Source organism: Ursus americanus, chromosome 8, assembly GCF_024610735.1.
Source record: "Ursus americanus isolate L20-20 chromosome 8, mUrsAme1.1.p, whole genome shotgun sequence".
In the NCBI taxonomy this organism is placed as follows: domain Eukaryota; kingdom Metazoa; phylum Chordata; class Mammalia; order Carnivora; family Ursidae; genus Ursus; species Ursus americanus.
The window spans coordinates 6,785,084-6,806,469 of record NC_142134.1 but is presented as its reverse complement, the minus strand read 5'-3'; positions in this window follow the sequence as shown (position 1 = coordinate 6,806,469).

The window sequence follows — 21,386 nt, the reverse complement described above, 5'->3', positions numbered from 1 at the left end:
TGTTGATTTATTCATTCTTTCATTTCTTTTTTTCTTAGCTAAATGTACCTGTTTCATATTTGGTGCAGGTGTTATGCAGATTCTAATGATGATGTGATATGTGATCACCATTAAGTAGCTTAAGTTGCAGTGGGATAAGTAACTATTCACACAATATCACATTCCATAATTTGATGTAGTCATTTTAAATAAAGATAAAAATTGGAAGCAGATTAGAGAGGAGATTAATTTCAATTGGAAACTACATCATAGAGAACAGTCTTGGATACATAATGAAGGGAAGGATATTTTACAATAATAGTAGATACCATCTATTGTATACATGTTATTTTTAAGGAGTCTGCAAATATTATTACATTTATTTCTGGAAAAAATGGGCAAGTTAAATGTTGCTTTTCTCATATTACAGATAAGAAGTATTAAAGAGTTAAGGTCCTTGCGAAAGCCCAAATTATCTTAATGCCAACAGAGTCAAAGTTTGAACCCAGGTATATCTGATTCGAAAGCCTGAGTTCTAAATCATTTTGCTATATTTGACCCCCTCGAAGGAGAGATAATGAGAGCAAAAGTAGTAAGGTAGACAAGTATACCAGATGCCTGAAAAAAAGAAGTGGACTGGTCTAGGATGATAGTGACTGAGATGCATGTGCCCATATGCATCTGTGTGGACACCTACATTTTATGAAACCATTCAAGGGCAACAGCACTCAGAATGAAGTTCAAGCACCTCACCATGGTTCCTATGCCCTTGGTGATCCCAGGTCCATTTTTTTCAACTCCATTTCCTACTGTCCTTTCCCTCATCAGTGATCGCCCTCTTTCTTTGAAAAGTTAAGCATCTTCCACATTTGGCTTTTAATACTAAATCCTTTCTCTCCCTTCTTCCAATCTAAGTGGCTTCCTTCTTATGATTCAAATATGACCTTCAAAGACACTATAAAAAAATTTTTTTTAGTTTATTTAAGTAATCTCTATATCCAACTTGGGGCTCAAACTCAGGACCACAAGATCAAGAGTCGCATGCTCTTCTAACTGAGCCAGCCAGGCACTCCAAAGACATTTTTTATTTAGAGTTACTCAGTATAAAAATCTCTTCCTCTCATAAAAGCACTGTTCCCACCCATCCCTCTGGCTCTCATATTTTAGTCTTAGTTTTCTGCAGTGTCCATCACAATCTGAAATCACTGTGCCATGGTTTTAATGTTTGTTGTCTTCCCTTGCCTAGTAGAATGCAAACTCCATGAACAAGGACATTTTCTATTTTGCCTATTACTTTACTTCAGTGCCTAAATGCATAGCAGGTATTCAATAATAATTTGATAAGAAAATAAATGAATGAAATCCTGAATCTAACATTCTCATTAATATTGAAATCAGAGACTCATCTGAACAGCTCATAGGCTGTTTTTATTCCTTTTCTAGGGCACTGATTATTCTCAGTCACAGTCTTCTTATGTGATATGTAAATTATCAGATTACAGTTGCCTTCAAAGGAAGGACAACTCCTCTTTATCCCCAGAGCACTGGACATGTTACCCCTTCACACTCATTTCATTGAATTCCAGCAAATAGACATCACTGAGTGTACAGAATCTAGCAAGTAGCACAGAAAGTCATTTGAAATGCTGAGTTATAGCCACTAATCTATGAGGGTTCTTCGATAAGTTGCTGAAAGGACCATTTTAAGATAGAGTATTTTTGCAAATGCATAAAAATAATTTAGAGCTATGAATACAAATGCATAGATGTGATGGTAATAAAATAAAGTTTCAAAGGTTAATGTCTCACAAGAAAGCTAAGAAAGAATTTTTCTTAACAGTACCCTGGTCTAGAGGAAAAACATACTCCTAAACTCATGGATTTTAACAGAAGATGTCACCCTAAAATATGTTACTTTGGCATAAGGATTATTTTGAAGTAAACGCAAGAGGAGATACAAAAGAGAAGAGAAGGAGATACAAGAACTAAGAAGGAGGAGATACGAGAAAAGCTATCTATGTTCCCCCTAATTTTTTTTCTTTTTCTTTTTTTTTTTAATTTTAAGTAAACTCTACGCCGCATGTGGGGATAGAACTCAAAACCCTGAGATCAAGGGTTGCATGCTCTACTGACTGAGCCAGCCAGGCACCTCTATTCCCCTTAATTTTCTAAAAGCAGGACCCAATTTTATTACAGTGTCTTCCCTGCTCTCTCCACCAGGAGGGACAGAAGTTAGTTACTAGAGAAGCCTCTAGACCCTTATCAGCCAAGAGAAGTCACCAGAGGAATCTATAACAAATCATGCTAAAACTAGACACTATCTACTTGGTTTTCCATGTATTTGCCTTCCCACAATTTGCTGCCGCTAGAAGTTCAAAGTCCATTTCCTTTGCCTTATTCCTTTGTTAAAATGTTACATAAACCCAGCTCAACCACTGCTTTGAATTACTCATTATTAACTGCTCCCATGTATATGTGTGATGGATGTGTTAATAAACTTCTGTTTTTCTCTTATTAATCTGTCTTTTGTTAGTCTAATTTGCAGGACCTCAGTGAAAGACCCTAAGATAGGAAAAAGATTATTTTTCCTCTGCTATATCACCTCAATTTATGCACTGAATAAATATATTTGAATGGAGTAGGTTTGGGTTATCTAAACAGTTTATCTCTCTGTATACCCATCTGTCTGTGAATCTATGATCTGTCTCTTTACCTATGCTAAGTAATGAATGTTTATAATTTTAACATTTTTAAGGTATATTTTTCAATATATATTTGAAGTTAAGAACTTCTGAATGGTTATTTCTATAATTATTATTTGTAAATCTTGTGAGTAATATGTTAAAACTCCAGTATTGTATAATCTTAACTGCCTTCTAGAGAAATATTTAGAAAATACTAAATGACTCTTGACAGATAGTAAAGTATGACAAAGGTAGTTATTACCTGTTATTTTGGTCCTTTTTTATGTTAAAATCCAATTCATTGTTTATTTTCTTCTTAGTCTTTTTATAATTTTCCTGCTTGTTTGAATAGAATTTTCAAATAATCAGATAATATTTGCTATATCACATGCATTTGGAGTCCAAGGCAGAAAGATCTAAAACAAAGCCAAAGCTATCACTTTCAGACTGTAACTCAAGACAAATTTCTTAATCTTCAGATCCTTGTTTTCCTTGTTTGTATAAATGAAAATAGTAAGTGCATTCAAAATGCATTGCAGGATTATATTAAATTGAATGAGTGATAATATATGAAAATTCCTATCCCAGCACTTGAGCATACAGTACACATACAAAATCGTCGGTTTTCTCAGAAAACTAGCCAATATGGCTATGATTTAGGCAGAAGTTGCCAATCACATTCAAACTCACTTCAATATATGTAGAGAGATCCTGCTAAATATCTGAACTTTAGTTTACAAAGATGTGCAGAAATTTGTAAAATCATCTGTCCTTTACTAAAAGAAATTATGTCCTTCTCTATTTTTCTTCTCTATAATACAATATGTTAAAGATAAAGAAGGTGGAAAGTTCATTGAGCTATTGTAAAAATCTGTGATTTAACAAAACACCCACTAAGATGCAGTAATATATACTTTAAAATAAGACTAAAGATTTTACTTTTAGGATGGAGTGAACACAGCCCACCCATTAGAATCCATTGAATGCAGCTGTTGAACCTGGGAAGAATGCAAGGGACAGCTATTTGAAACTCTAAAAAGTAAATAATGATACGAGGCTTGAGGAATAAGAGCACTGTTCAAAGCATTATGTACCCATCAGTGAATCTACTATTATTGTTCCTGCTGGTACCTCCAGCCTCAATTCAGTGCAGCTTGAAATCTGGAAGATAGTCAGTATGTAAAGAGATCTAGGAAAAATTCACTCATCTAGCTTGAAGAGCAACAAACAGATGTCCTAATGCTCAGGGACTAAGGAAAGACACCAGTTGTTTTTTGTTTTGTTTTTGTTTTGTTTTGTTTTGTTTCCTCTCCTTCTTTTCCTTGTCACTGTTCTTTGTGTTCTAGGACCCAAGTAGTCCCAGGAAGCAGTAACAACATGGACTACAGTGGTGAGCAAGAGCATACATCTCTGGAAAGGAGGTCTTCTTCACTGTCCATGGAGCTGGGCTCCTTAAAGGATAAGGAAAATGCTGATTTACTTTTTCCCCCCTTTCCATTCCCCATTTCTTAGTCTCAAATGAGGGTAATGTTGCAGGTAGTATGCAGCAGATTGGCATAAATTGAGACTCAACTTTTGTCTCAAGGACAAGAAAAAGGGAGACACAGAAAAGAATATGCCTGGGCAGTGGTGCTGAGGATTGAACTCAGGAGACTGACCTAAAATTATTTATAAACTCACCTCTGAGCTGAATATGAATGGATCTGTGTCTAAGCAGCATACATATTATTTGAAAACTGAGTACAAGATAAAACATCACTCAAATTTCAGACGTGATGTCTAATGTGTGGGACAGATTAGAATAGCACTATGATAGTTTGAAAACTATACCAATATTAGAATTGCAACTCATGGGATGCTAGTTGGAACTTACAGCCTGAATCCAACTGGGTCAATTGTTTGTAAAATTAAAGTCCCTTTTGTTATTTCCCTTTTTTTATTGGTTGTTTACAAAACAAAAATATCAACATTCTCTATAGATGATAAACAAGACTTAGAGCCTTATAATATCAAAATGTATAGACCATAACCCAAAATTATATGAAGAACTGAGAAAATTTCAGCTTGAATGGGGAAAGACAGTTAACCAACACTGAGATGACACATATGTTGAAATTATTAGACAAAGAGTTTTAGACTTCATTAAAATTATAAACTTCTGTCCTGCAAAACACACTAAGAATAAGCCATATAAGAATAAGAAGCCATAGGGGCGCCTGGGTGGTGCAGTGGTTAAGCGTCTGCCTTCGGCTCAGGGCGTGATCCCAGTGTTCTGGGATCGAGCCCCACTCAGGCTCCTCCACTGGGAGCCTGCTTCTTCCTCTCCCACTCCCCCTGCTTGTGTTCCCTCTCTCGCTGGCTGTCTCTCTCTGTCAAATAAATAAATAAAATCTAAAGAAAAAAAAAAAAGAATAAGAAGCCATAGACTGGGAGAAAATATTCACAAAATACATATCTTATCAAGAACTGGTAGCCAGAATACACAAAGAACTCTTAAAACTCAATAATAAGAAAACAAACAACAATTTAAATGTGGATAAAAGACATGCACAGACATCTCACCAGAAAAGATATACAGATGGCAAATAAGCATATGAAAAGATGTTCAACATTATATGTCATTAGGGAGTTGTAAATTAAAACAGCAATAAGATAACCACTACACATCTATTCAAATGATGAAAATCCAAAACATTGCTAGCACCAAATGATGGCAAGGTCATAGAACAGCAGAACTCTGATTAATTGATGGTAGGAATGCAAAATGGTACAGCCACTTTGGTAGATAGTTTGACTGGTCTTACAAAACTAAACATACTCTTATCTTATGATCCAGCAGTCATACTCCTTGGTGTTTACACAGATGAGTTGAAAACTTGTATCCACATGAAAATCTAGAAATGAATGTGAATAGCAGCTTTATTCATAATTGCTAAAACTTAGAGGTAACCAAGAGATCCTTCAATGGGTGAATAAACTGTGGTGCATCCATACAAAGGAATATTATTCAGTGATAAAAATAAATAATTTATCAAGCCACACAAAGACTGGAGGAAACTTAAATGTGTATTAATGACTGGGAGAAACCAACATTTAAAGGCTACTGGGGGGCCTGGGTGGTGCAGTTGGTTTTGGCTCAGGTCATGATCTCAGGGTCATAAGATAGAGCCCCGTGTGGGGCCCTGTATTCAGCACAGCGTCTGCTTGAGACTTTCTCTCTCTCCCCTTGCCCCTCCACCTGCACTCTTGCTCGGTTTCTTTCTCTCTCAAATAAATATTTTTTTTAAATAAAAAGCTACCTACTGTATGATTATAACTATATGACAATCTGGAAAAGGCAAAACTATGGAGATCATAAAAATCAGAAGTTGTCAGATATTTGAGGGGAGGTGGAGAAATGATACATAGAATGGAGGAGAATTTTAGGGCAGTGAAACTATTCTGTATGATACTGTAATGGAGGATACATGTTATCACATATCTGTCAAAACCCATATAATGTACCATGAGGCATACCCACATTATTGTGCTTTGTTTTATTGGGTTTCACTTTATTGCATTTCACAGATATTGCAATTTTTACAAATTGAAGGTTTGTGGCAACTCTGTGTCAAGCAAGTCTATTGGCACCATTTTCCAGTAGCATGTCCTCACTTCATGTCTCTGTGTCACATTTTGGTAATTCTTGCAATATTTCCTTCCTTCCTCTTTCTTTTTCTTTCTTTTGACTGAAGTATACTTGACACATCATGTTACATTAGTTTCAGGTATACAACATGGTGATTCAGCAACTCTATACATTCTGCTATGCTCACTGATTATATTCCCCATGCCATACCTTTCATCCTCATGATTTATTTACCCCATAACTGGAAACTTGCACCTCCTATTCTCCTTCACCCATTTTACCCATTCCATAACTGGAAACTTGCACCTCCATGATTTATTCACCGATTATATTCCCCATGCCATACCTTTCATCCCCATGATTTATTTACTCCATAACTGGAAACTTGCACCTCCTATTCTCCTTCACCCATTTTACCCATTCCCCTACCCTGCTCTCTTTTGGCAACCACCAGTTTGTTCTCTGTATTTATAGGTCTGTTTCTGCTTTTGTTTGTTTTTTCATTTGTTTGTTTTTATAGATTCCACATATAAATGAAATGTGATAGTATTGTTTTTCTCTGTCTGACTTATTTTACTTATTTCATTTAGCATAATAACTTCTAGGTCCATCAATGTTGTCACAATGGCAAAACTCTATTATTTTATTTTTTTAGAGCAGTTTTATGTTCACAGCAAAATTGAGCAGAAGATACAGAAATTTCCCAAATGCTGGCAAAAATGTGGAACAATAGGAACACTCATTCAATACTGGTGGGAATGCAAAATGGTACAGCCATTTTTAAAGACAGTTTACGGGGTTCCTGGGTGGCTCAGTCATTAAGCGTCTGCCTTCGGCTCAGGGCGTGATCGCAGGGTCCTGGGATCGAGCCCCACATCGGGCTCCCTGCCCAGCTGGGAGCCTGCTTCTTCCTTTCCCACTCCCCCTGCTTGTGTTCCCTCTCTCACTAGCTCTCTCTCTCTCCGTCAAATAAATAAATAAAATCTTAAAAGTAAATAAATAAAGACAGTTTAGAAGTTTTTCACAGAATTTAACACAATCTTATCATATAATCCAGGAATTGTGCTCTTTAATATTTAATCAAAGGAGTTGAAAACTTATGTCTCCAATATTTTTTGTAGCTGAGTAATATTCCACTAGAGAGAGAGAGAAAGAGAGAGATACACAGACACATCTATATCATATCTTATTTACCCATTCGTCTATCAGTGACACTTGAGTTGCTTCAATATATTGGCTGTTATAAATATTGCTACAATAAACATAGGGGTGTGTCCATCTTTTTGAATTAGTGTTTTCATTTTCTTTGGGTAAATACCAGTAATGGAATTACTGGATTATATAGTAGTTCTGCTTTTAATTTCTTTTTTTTTTTAAGATTTTTATTTTAGAGCATTTTTATGTTAGAGGAGAGCAGGGAGCCTGATGTGGGGCTTGATCCCAGGACCCTGGGATCATGCCCTGAGCCGAAGGCAGATGCTTAATGACTGAGCCACCCAGGCGCCCCCTGTTTTTAATTTCTTGATGAAACTTCATACTGTTCTCTGGAGTGGCTGTACTAGTTTGCATTCCCACCAACAGTGCATAAAGATTCCTTTCTCTTCACATCCCCATCGATACTTGTTATTTTTTGTGTTTTTAATTCTAACCATTCTGACAGGTATAAGATGACATATCAATGCAGTTTTGATTTGCATTTCCCTGATAATTAGTAATTTTTGGAATCTTTTCATCTGTCTATTGGCCATCTATTTGTATGTCATCTTTGCAAGAATGCCTATTCAAGTTTTTTACCCATTTTTAATCAGCTTATTTGGAATTTTGGTGTTTGGTTGTATAAGTTCTTTATATTTTATGGATACTGACCCCTTATAGGACATTCTGGTAATGAATATGTGTTGGAGTTATTGTGATATTATAGTAAGGCTTAGAATTGGGTAGTACAATTCCTTCAGCTTCATTCTTCTTTTCCAAAATTGTTTTGAATATTTTGCCTTTTTATTCAGTTTTAGAATTAGTTTGTGTATATCAAAAAAAAAAAAGAAAGAAAGAAAAAAAATAAGAAGACAAACAAGCCGCTTGGATTTGGATTTGATTGTAATACTGTTATAGCTCAATTTGGGGATAATTTATATCTTTGCTATATTGAATTATCCAATTTATATACTGCATTGCATATCTTTTTGTTTATGTCTTCTTTAATCTTTTTTATCACTGTTTTGTAGTTTTGTTCACAAAGATTCCATATGTGTTTTCTTGGATTATATTTAGGTATTTATTTTTTAATGCTATTTCAAATATATACAAACACACACACACACATACATACATATCCACATGTGCTTATATATATGAGTGTATATATATATATATATATATATATATATATATATATATATACCCACCTATGTACTTCTACAGTCTTTATATAGTACATATAGCATGCTATATATAAATCAATTACAATTATAAATCATTTATATGTCATGTTACATATATATAACTTATTTTTGGTAATATGCAAGCTAACTCTACAATTGAATGAAAAGGCAAAAGAAATAAAATAGTCAAAACAGTTTTGACAAAGAATATAAGTTAAGGATTTTTACTGCCTAATTTTTAAACTTACTGTATATTCTGTTTTTGGCAGTGTGTTGTAGAGAGATAGATCCATGGAATGGAAGAGAGTTTAGTAATGGATCCACAAAAAATATAACCAACTGATTTTTGATACCCTTGTAAAGGTAATAAAGTGGAGAAAAGCTAGTCTTCCAACAAATGCAGTAATTCAATGTCTAAATGCCAAAAAATGGACCCCAACTTCACATCTTCTAAAAATTAATGCAAAATGGATCATAGCTCCAAATATAAAATTATAAAGCACTTAGAAAAAAATAGGAGAAAATCTTTGCAGCCTAAGGTTATTTATGACAAAGATTTGTTAAGCACTTTGTTGGAAAGCCAAATGACACCGATATCATTTAAGAGCAGGACTTTTCTAGATCAGTGGTTTTCAACTTGAACAATTTTGCCCCTGTTAGAGACATTTGGCAATGTCTGGAGTCATTTTCATTTGCCACAATTTGAGAGTGTGTCTTGGGGGTGAGAGGTGGTAGTGCTACTGACATCTACTGGGTAGAGGCCAGGGATACTGGTGAGCAACCTACAATTCATAGGACAGCCTCCCCGACAACAGCTATATAGTCCAAAAGGTCAACAGTGCTGACACTGAGAAACCCTGTTCAGGTATTTCTTTCCTCCATCTGTCAGATATATATATATATATATATATATATTTTTTTTTTTAAGATTTTCTTTATTTGAGAGAGAGAGAGAGAACAAGTGGGGAGAGGCAGAGTGAGGGAGAAGCAGGCTCTCCACTGAACAGGGAGCCCGATGTGGGGCTCGATTCCAGGACCCTGGGATCATGACCTGGGTCAAAGGTAGGCACTTAACTGACTGAGCCACCCAGGTGCCCTGTCAGACACTTTAAAATCATTTTCTATTTATCTAATTAATCAGAAAGGAAAAAATCTCCGTATTAATATTGTTTGATAGGGACAACTTAAACAACAAAGATGGTTTTTATACTAACAGGCATTTTTAGCCAGCATTCTAACAGGAAAAAAAAAAAAACCTGCTTTACTGGCATATTTTCTAACAAAAGCATTTATTTCACTGGTTTCAGGGAAACAAATGATGGCTTTCAGGCCAGTTATCACTGCAACACTTAAGCAGTTCAGCTTTTTTTAAAGACTTGTGTTATTGGAAAAAGCAGCAGACCTAGCAGGGGATGACAGAAACTCAGGGAAATCAGGCATGCCTAATGACTCTATTCCGATCTAGTACCGGTTTCTGGTGATTTCTTTTTAAAAATTCCAGAGCTCAGGCTTTTGATCTCGAGCAGAAAATCCACATGTGAGTGGCAGGACACTCTGTTTGCACAGCCCTGGCTCATGTAACATTCCCAGTTTGGCCAGAAATCTCCTGAGCAGGAGGGGTTCCTTCACACGGAATGGCTGTACACCCTCAAGTCCGGGGTTCATTGCATTTGTTTTCTTTGGGAAGTCTCTTGACGGCTTAAGACAATTAAAGGGCTAATCAGCTATGCTTTGCCTGTAGGATGTTCAAGTTAGTTTCTTCATAGCAAAGTCACTGTTAACCACATTTTCCCTTTCAGTCTCTAAATCTATCCTCCAGCTGGAACAAAGCTGAAAAGCTGCAACCCCTGAGAGCAACAGCTCTAACTTGACTGGGAAAGAGCTAGTAAAGTATGCCAGTATAACAGCATGGAGATGCCAGGTGTACCCCGATGGCAGTGATTCTTAGCCATGGGGGATTTTGCCCCTGAGGGGATATTTGTCAATATCTGCAGATATTTTTAGTTGTTACAGTTGGGGGAAAAGGTAATACCTAACATTCAGATGGTTAAGACCAGACATCCAACTGCTAAATATCTTATAGTGCATAGGACAGGCTCCCACAACAAAGAATTATCTGGCCCAAAATATCAGTATTGCCAAGGTTGCAAAATACAGCTCTATGGGCTCATTTACGAGTGTCAGATAGGTTTTTCCAGTTTATGCATCTTCTAATAGTAAGTTATGTGGGCCACACCTTAGATGAAAGATCTTTTGAGATGACATTTTCAAGAATGTATTTGCTTTGCAATATCTGTCAAACGTTAAAATCTTTGAAAGTATTTATGTTACTTCGTTAATTGTCTGAATAGACTTAGTAGGAAACTTTTGCAGTCTAGCTGAACTCTCGAAGTCCAAGGATCTTTGTTAGTTTGTGTCTAAGACATATCTTTCATCTTCTAGTTTCAGTGCACAAATGTTGAAAATAAATTATATACCTCTTGGTTGTGATACAAATGCTTGAAATTGAAACATATTAAGTGATTCTTTTAGAATACTATTATAGTTCTCTGCTTCATTCTTACACAATCTGGAGAGGTCACATGCTATTATATTCCATTTACCCCTAATAACAATGTCAAAAGAAAAAAAGTCAGTATTTGGATTGTGTAGAAAAATAAAATTAATCATTGAATTGATACTACTTTAATTGAATCAAAATGTTAGAGTCAAATTGTCACTTGAAACGTACAAAGCTACATCTCATATAATTTTGTCAAGGATTTATAAGACATAAAATTATCCAGTGGTTTGTAGCCATTTAAGTGGAGCTCAGCTTGCTTTGTGCCTAGGACATTGCTTTAATAGAGACTAAATTGGAAATTTATTCTTAAACTAATTGTAAGAACAGTATAAATATTTAAGAATAATGTAATAATTTCTTAAACTGTAAGTACATAGTGAGTTTAAAAAGTATGATCTATAACCAATGTGAAAAGGCCAGCAATGCACCAAGCTTCTTCTGTTTCAGCCTGCAAACAAAGAATCAATACCAAAGTCTTTTCAAGCTTGGAAAAATGGAGACTTGAATAATTGTCCAGTTAATTTAATAAATGTAGACAGCTGACCTAGATAAATCAGATTGTAAAGAATTCTTTTACCTCATTAGCATTTTGGCCTAAATTATCCAGATAATTATTCCAATTTTCCACATCACTTTGCCCATATTGAAGGAGTGTCTTTCAATTTTTCATTGTAAATGCATTTCTTCTGTCCTGCTCAAAGCCCAGCAAGGTGTGTGTCCTTTATGATGCAAATCTAGCATTTCCCCATTTTGTTGATATTCTTTGAAATGCTATCATTTCTGTTTGTATAACCTTTAACTCAGTATTGTTAATTTGACCATGATGGTGCCAAGAGACTTATTTATACAATTCCAAATAGAAAACATCTCTTGACTATTCTACTGTATTTTTTCTTCATTTACATGTGGTTTATTTGAATTTCTGCAAAATATTTCTTTACTTTTCCTTCACTCATAGTATATTTCTCTTTGGTTGATAAAACTAGTTCATTTGCTCACCAGGCTTATACCTATTTATGTGTCAGTGTTATATGTACGATGTTTCAAGCTTCTATTTCACACTGCATAAACTAGTTGATCCAGTTTATCTATATCTAATCAGAAAATTCTTATCTTGAATTAATTTGAGATGAAAAAAACATATTATGGAAAGTAAATATTATTGTAAGTGCAGCCATCATTTATATTACTGTTACTCCTTCAAGACCAATCAGAATGGGATAAGAAGGATATGAGAAGTTTCTAGGTTAAGACAAAAGTATTGCTTAATTATTCTTATAGCTTCATTCATCCAGTGTTTATAATATATACAAATAACTATCTCTTATCCTGCTTTAGATATTGAAATTATTTTTCATAATAGAAATAATAGAACTGAGAAACTATAGAATCTTGAATCATGTTTGCTTGATGTCACCATTTGACTAGTGAATCCGGCTCTCAATTTATTACTATTGTCTGAAGCATTTTGCTTCCATTTTCAGTAGTAGTGTGATTCTCCATAACTTTTTTCTTTATTACAAATTTTCAGATTCTCCACTATTGTGATTATTTTTAAAGAGTTTATTTATTTATTTATTTGTTTATTTATTTATTTATTTATTTGAGTGAGACAGAGTGCAAGACAGGGAAGGACCAGAGAGAGAAGCATATTCCCTGCTGAGCAGAGAGCTCGATGCGGGACTGGATCCTGGGACTCCGGGGTCATGACCCGAGCCCAAGGCAGTTGCTCAATCAACTGAACCACCCAGGTCCCCACTATTGTGATTTTTTCATTGCAAATACACTTAAACCAGTATATTAGTTAACTGTTGTTGTACAGCACACATTCCCTAGATTTAATGGATTAAAAAAAATCAGCCATTTATTATTACTCATGAGTACACAGATAAGCTGTGTTGTTCTAATCTAGGTTACTTGGCTTGCTTATACATCTAAGGCCTGCTGGCTGGTGTTTGATTGCCTCAACACATTAGTCTGAAGATTAGCTCTCCGTGGTTGGAAATAAGATAAAGTAGTCCATCTGACTCTCCTTATTCTGCATATTAGCTGATCTTGTTCACACAGTTGTCTCAGAGTCCACAAGGAGAGCAGAAACAAGCAAGGCTTAGAATTCACACAATATGATTTCTGTTGCACTCTGTTGGTCAACATGTATTATAAGTGCAGCCTAGATTCAGGGGCAAGAAATAAATGCTACTGCTTGATGTATGATCTACAATGTTATATCACAAATAATGTATGGTTATAATTTTGTTTTAAAAAAGGATTAATTGCAACTATTTTTGTAAATGATATTCCACAGTCTACTTCCTGACCACAATTGTTTACATCTATCCCATTTCAAGAGACCCAAAATTCTGATCCAGTTATGGCATTGTGTTCAAAGTATAGGATCCCATGATCTACATCAAGTCTTAATGTGGCTCTTACAATACAATTTTTATAATACCTGGCTCTTTATATGGAAAGCCAGGAACTAACAACTAAACTGTCTGGCCCCATACAGGTAATTTACAAGGGGGGGAGAGAGGCAGATTAACTCTAGAGTCAGTGGCATCCAAGGAGGGAAAGAAGGTATGCTACAGTCACTGGTCCATAGCAATTCTAAAATCTTACTGGGTAAACGCTGTCATAGCATGTTGTCATAACATCTCTGTTTGGAAAAGGAGTTTATGTGCATGAGTTTCTATGAATGCATTTGTGTGTGCATGTACGCAATTGTATGATTTTTAAAAACTTTTTCATAGAAATAAAACCATTCTGAAATTGTACTGTGTTATTGTCAGTAATTTAAAACTAGACTGGGAGATGTAGGAAGTATGAATGAACAAAAATTGCTCAAAAACTCACCCATGTTAATGTTCTCCTTCAGAGATAACCACAGTGACATTATACATGTTTCTAAGCCTTTTAAAAGTGCATTCGATTTTCATTAAAAATAAAAAAATACCAAAGTATAATGCAATGTATATGTGGAAAACATTGCATATAGACTATATATAATTTTATGTAAAATTATTTTCCTATTTTAATATAGTAGTTTTCTCCTACAAATGTTATTTGTTAGGAATGATAACATTTATTTAAAGAGAATGAATTTTGTGCACCATCTACATATAATCATAGATTTCTATCAACTAAATCTTTAATTTTATGTTGAGAGGATTGGTAGCTTTTACATTCTCTTTTCGAAATTATTTAAATCTTGTGGGTTTTGTTTTGTGTTTTTTTTATTTTTTATTTTTTTTATTTATTTTTTTTTAAAGATTTTATTTATTTATTCGACAGAGATAGAGACAGCCAGCGAGAGAGGGAACACAAGCAGGAGGAGTGGGAGAGGAAGAAGCAGGCTCACAGCGGAGGAGCCTGATGTGGGGATCGATCCCATAACGCCAGGATCACGCCCTGAGCCGAAGGCACACGCTTAACCGCTGTGCCACCCAGGCGCCCCTGTGTTTTTTTTTAATATGATTCTTAATTTGAAGCATATTTTGCATTTCAAGAACAAGTAGAGAGATTAGTCTGGTGGGATTTATGTGAAGGAGTGGAAGAATATTTGGGGGGGATAAAATTTTTACAAAGTAGCCATTGTTAAAATATATAAGAACATATAGAGCATGTATGGAATTTAGATTTTATTCTGACATATGAGTAAACATTGGAGAATTTTGACGGTGACATGCAAGATTACAGCTACATTTACAAGGAGAAACAGTAAATGATGGGGGAGGTGCAGGGGCAGTGGGACATAGAAGCAAGGAGATAAGCTAGAGGCCAATTAAATAGTCCATTGGTGAGATGATAATATCTTGGATAGGATAGTCCGTTCTGGAGCTTATGAGAGGTAACTGAACTCTGAATATATTTTCAAGTTAGAGTTGATAAAACTTACTTATGAATCAGATGGGAAATCTGAGAGAAGAAGTAGGTTAGGATGACTATCAGGCTTGTGCCCCAAATTGGTACATGAATAAAAGTATACTTCTTTCTAAGATGGGGGCTTTAAAAATTAAGAGAGTTGGTTATTATTATTGCTAGGGTTAGTGACATTGTTTTAAATTACCTTGTGGTCTCTTTCCTCCAGAGTCAGTTCTAATTTTCATTCATCATGGTTGATTTCAAGCTTTTGATTGTTGTAGGTTGATTTTTTTTCAGATAGCTGTTATGATTTTCCCTCACGCCTACATATGTAAATTTCCCTTACTCCTACTTGCCTAAGTCTGTTTTCAGCTAGGTCTCTCGCATAAATATGACAGGTAATTCTGTGTCAGTTGACAATGGCTTAGCTATTAATTTTGATTAAGAACTGAGTGGCCTGAGAAACCAGAAACAGAAATGATTTTGCTCTGGAAGCCAGAACTCTTCTTCCACAAGCACTTCTTTCTATGTCTTACTTATTTTGATTTTGCTTTTTTTTTTTTTTTTCACTGTATGATTAGTTGTCTGGGTATTTGCCTGGGGTTAAAAGACAGGGACATGGGATGGGATGAAAGAGTAGAGATGGGTTAGAAGGTGCCAATTTATATAGATATTCATCTGACAGACTTTCAATTAATTCCTAGTTCGTTTGTTTTTTTCTTTTTAGCCTCACTTCTCATTATATTCTTCTGTACCTTCTGATCTCAAGCTGGAGCATACTTTGTTTCTGAGTAACTGATTGGTTCCTACTTGAATTGAATCCTATTTTGCCAAATTATTTTTTAATACCTTTGTTTATTTAACCTAACTTTTCGAATTTATCATCAAGTTGCTCATATCTTACTATCTTTTTAATATCTTCAGTGTTTATGTATTATTTCTCACTCCAAATGTTATGTAATATTTTTATGTCTATACTTTCTTTTTCTTTTGATCACCCTTGCAAATTTATTGATTTTATTCATTTAAAATAAAAACCTGCAACTATTGGATTCTTTAATTCATTCTATGTTTTCTAAGTTAACGGTCTCTGTTCTGTATTTCCTCCTTTCTACTTTATTTATACTTATTCTGTTGGTCTATTCTCATATACTAAATTGTCTGCTTATTTTAATAATTTTCAGGGTTTTTTTCCCCTAACATAAGTATGTAAAACTGTTATAAAATTCCCTCTAAGCAGAGTTTTAACCACATTCTACAAGTTTTAGGTTTGTTCTAAGTATGTCCTAAGTTTTATTACGATTTATTCTTTAACTGTAAATTATTTTAAATATTTTCCTATTAAAAATTATTTATTGGGCGCCTGGGTGGCACAGCGGTTAAGCGTCTGCCTTCAGCTCAGGGCATGATCCCAGTGTTCTGGGATCGAGCCCCACATCAGGCTCTTCCGCTATGAGCCTGCTTCTTCCTCTCCCACTCTCCCTGCTTGTGTTCCCTCTCTCGCTGGCTGTCTCTCTCTCTGTCAAATAAATAAATAAAATCTTTAAAAAAAATTATTTATTAAAATGTAACATCCACTTAAAAGTACACATACATATACCATCCTATAAACATTCACAAATTAAATACACCATCCAGTTCAAGAAATAAAGCCTTACCAACAGCCTAGAAGATTCCCTCTTTTCCTACACTACTATACCCAATGCTTAACAAGATCCTTAAACTTCTAGCATTATAGATCAGTTGTATCTGTAGTGAAACCTTATTGTATAAGGATTCACTCTCCCACTTTCTTGCTGGATTTTTTCCCTCAACTTTATGAAATTCATCCATGTTATTGTATATAGTTATAATTGATTCATTTTTATTATTCATTATATTTCATTGTATGAAATACCATAAATATCCATTACAACATTCATGAACAATATGGTAGTTTTCAGTGTTTAGTTACTAGTAATAATTTTTCTCTGAACATTCAGGTGTATGCCTTTTGGTGAACTTTTGCATGCATTTATTTTGAACCTAGACCTAGGAGTAGAATTGCTGAATCATATGCTTATGTTCCAACTTAACGGATATATCCGAGCTGCTTTCCAAAATGACTGTACAAATTTACAATGTAACTAGCTGTGTATTAGAGTTATATACAGAATCCAGAAAGAGATCCATACGTAGTGTACTGATTTTTGACAGATGTGAATCACAAATGCAGTGTAGAAAGGATGATCTTTTCAATGAATGATGCTGGATCAATTGGGTATACATAAGAAAAAATATATACTTAGTGCCTCCCCCACCAATCTCATACCCTTCCTAAAAATCTTACATCTTTCCTAAAAATCAGTTCTATACAAATTGCAAATCTGAATGTTAGTGGTGAAAATGATGATTTTAGGGGGGGAAGCACAGGAAAACATTCTCATGATATTAGAGTAAGCAAAGCACTCTTCCATGAGGCTCAAAAGTACTATGTCTTAAAAATGATAAATTAGATGATAATGGGATTAGCAACTTGATCGTCAAGGATACATCAAAGTATGAAGAACAAATTAACGAAATGAAGAAGATATTTGCCATACATCAGGAAAAAAAGACACATACATCAAAAATATCAGAGGACATCCTACATTATTTGTGGTACATCCTACAGTTTAATAAAAAAGGAAGTGACAAGCCATTTGTCTCAAACAATTTAAACAAGTATTTTATTTTTTAAAAAAAAGCTATAAAATGGAAAGTAATCATATGAAAAGATGCTTATTTAGTCATCAAGAAAATACTCATGAAAAGTATAATGTGAGACTGTTATATGTGAAAATTGCTGAAATGAAAAGTTCATTGCTGGATAATATCCACTATGTGAAAGACCAGAAGTGTGTTCCCTAATTCCGCACCCCCCCAAAAAAAATCTGAATTTTGTCTGTTATTTCCAGTTCACAGTGCTAGATTTTTTACCACAATCTGATAACCTGACTTCAAGTCTCAGTTCATATATTTACCTGGCTGTTTAGTGTGTTGTTCTTGGCATTGACATTGTCTCAATCTCCATTAATGGTAATAATTTGGAATAACAGGAAGAGCCTAAAATCCTTTTAATCCTTTGCTCTCTAATCAAAAAAATGCTTCTTTTTAGGGTAAAAGTTTAAACAAACTTATATGCTCTAGTTATTTCTTAAAGTTTGAAGTTCTTTAATCACTCTTTAATTTGTTCACACATTTATGCATTCTGTTTTTGTTTTGTTTTGTTTTGTTTTTTCCTCACCTAGAATAAACAAATTAACTTCTAGGAATTTGCACAATAAAATGCAGTTAAGTAAACAGAGAAACACATACCTTCTGTGCTCAAGTCATCTAGAATATATTTAGGAGAAATACTACCAAGATGTTTTGTCTAAACATAAAAATCATATTTTGTTAGTTATACACATTACATTTTTATAAATTTTTATGAAGGATTTGGACATTGTATCTTATTTTTACATGTCTTTGACTCTGAACCTTATAATGTGAAAGTAAATTTTTCACTTCATGAGGAAATGAGTTCTTAACTGTCACTTAGAATTTACTTATAAAATAGTTCTAGGAGTCTGAAAAAACTGATAATGTACTACCCCAAAATGAACACATTAATTACTTCTGCAAGATTGATTCATTCTTATTGTTTTTGATATCTTTTTCCATTTAAATCAATTCTATATTCACTTATTAATAAATTCAATCAAGAGATGCTTTCAAAGACAAGACTGGATATTGTGATTAAAAATAAACAGGCCCTGTTTTCATGCACTGTAAGATTGTTTAGGGATATAAAATGTGTGTGCATAACCCCAAGGCAAAGTAGAAAGCAGTAAGTGGACAGAGACCAGTGGTTTAAACTAAGTGCTGGATGATTAGAGGGGCAGGAAAGATGGAAGGAAGACTCCACTTTGCTTGGTAGGACCAGGGGAAAAGATCAAAGACATTAGCCTTTCACATGGCTATTTAAAAAAAAAAAAAAAAAAGACGGGCATTAAATAAGGAAGAACAGCATAAACAAGCACAGGAATAGGAATACGTGGTATAGATTTGAGAATCAAACGGGCTAGGAAGTTGAATGTATGTGTCAGATTACTATGCAATGATTCTGGAAAGGTTTCCTCCTACCAGATGATAAGAGCCATGAATGCCACACTGAGGAAAAAAGACAGCAAGTGGTGAAGAACATAAATTCTGGAGCCAGACAACATAATTGAAGCTCAGTTAGGTTACTAATTCTCGTTCTGACCTTAGGCAAGAGCCTTCAATTCTGCATGCCTCAGTTTCTTCCTCTTAGTAAGTATCTCATAGGGTTGTGGTAAAAATCAAACGACTTAGTATGTGCCAGATGCTTCAAACTGTGCCTAGAGTGTAATAAGTATTTGAGTTCAATAAATATTCTTTATTTTTTTTACTATGATTACTCAGGTAATGTAAATCTTGAAATTTGTGAGCAAGTAAATCATACCTATTTTTGTGTGCAGGTGGAATTTAAAAAGAGGGGTGGAATATTTCTCTCAAAAAATATCTTTTATTTCTAGCCCTATATAACAGATCAAATGCACTTATATCTTATGTGAAATTTAGACATAATTTATATTAGTAGTAAAATTTCACAGAAATATTGTATTACCGTCAATTGCAAATCTTCAAAAGAAATAGTAATGAGGTTTTCCCAGATTTAGTATAAAAATAATATATACCATTCTATTTTGACTTTGCTTTCTCTTTTCTTGAAGGAAGACAGAATTTATGGCATTTACAAAATACAATTTTTTAAATTTAAATTTTAGGTAGTTAATATACAGTGCAATATTGGTTTCTGGAGTAGAATTCAGTGATTCAACATTTACATACAATACCCAGTGCTCAACATAACAAGTGCCCTTCTTAATACCCATCATCCATCTAGCCACTCCCCCACACACCTCCCTTCGTCAACCCTAAGTTTGTTCTCTATCATTAAGAGTCTCTTATGCCTTGTTTCCCTCTGTCCTTTTTTTTCTTTTCCCCTTTCCCATATGTTCATCTGTTTTCTTTCTTAAATTCTACATATGAGTGAGATATGGTATTAGTCTTTCTCTGACTGATTTATTTCACTTAATATAATACATTCTAGCTCCATTCACGTCATTGCAAATGGCAAGATTTCATTATTTTTGGTGGCTGAATAATATTCCACTATATATGGGTGTATATAATACACACACACACACACACACACACACCACATATTCTTTATCCATTCATCAGTTGATGGATATTAGGGCCTTCTCCATAGTTTGGCTGTTGTTGATAATGCTGCTATAAACATTGGGGTGCCTGTATCCCTTTGAATCTGTATTTCTGTATCCTTTGGATAAATACCTAGTAGTGCAATTGCTGGATTGTAGGGTAGTTCTATTTTTAACATTTTGAGGACTCTCCATACTGTTCAGAGTGTCTGCACCACTTTGCATTCCCATCAGCAATGCAAGAGGGTTCCCTTTCTCTGCATCCTCACCAATACCTGTTGTTTCTTGTGTTGTTAATTTTAGCCATCCTGACAGTTGTGATATGGTATCTCATCATGGTTTTGATTTGCATTTCCCTGATGATAAGTGATGTTGAGCATCTTTTGATGTATCTGTTAGCCATCTGGATGTCTTTTTTAGAAAAGCATTTATTCATGTCTTCCCATTTCTTAAAGGTTATTTGTTTTTTGGGTGTTGAGTTTGGTAAGTTCTTTGTAGATTTTGGATACTAATGCTTTATCAGATACATCATTTGCAGATATCTTCTCTCATTCTGTAGGCTGCCTTTTAGTTTTGTTGATTGTTTCCTTTGCTGTGCAGAAGCTTTTTATCTTGATGAAATCCCAATAGTTCATTTTTGCTTTCGTTTCCCTCGCCTATGGGTTGCTATGGCCGATATCAAAGAGGTTTCCATCTGTGTTTTTCTATTGGATATTGACGGTTCCCATCTCACATTAAAGTCTTTCATCTATTTTAAATTTGTTTTTGTGTATGGTGTAATAAAGTGGTCAGTTTCATTCTTCTGCATGTTGATGTCCAGTTTTCCCAACACCATTTGTTGAAGAGACCGTCTTTTTTTCCATTGGATTTTCTTTCCTACTTCATTGAAGTTTAGTTAACCATAGAATTGAGAGTCCATTTCTGATTTCTCTATTCTGTTCCACTGATCTGTGTGTGTTTTTTGTGCCAGTATCATAGTGTCTTAATGACTACAGCTTTATAATATAACTTGAAATCCAGAATCATGATGCCTCCAGT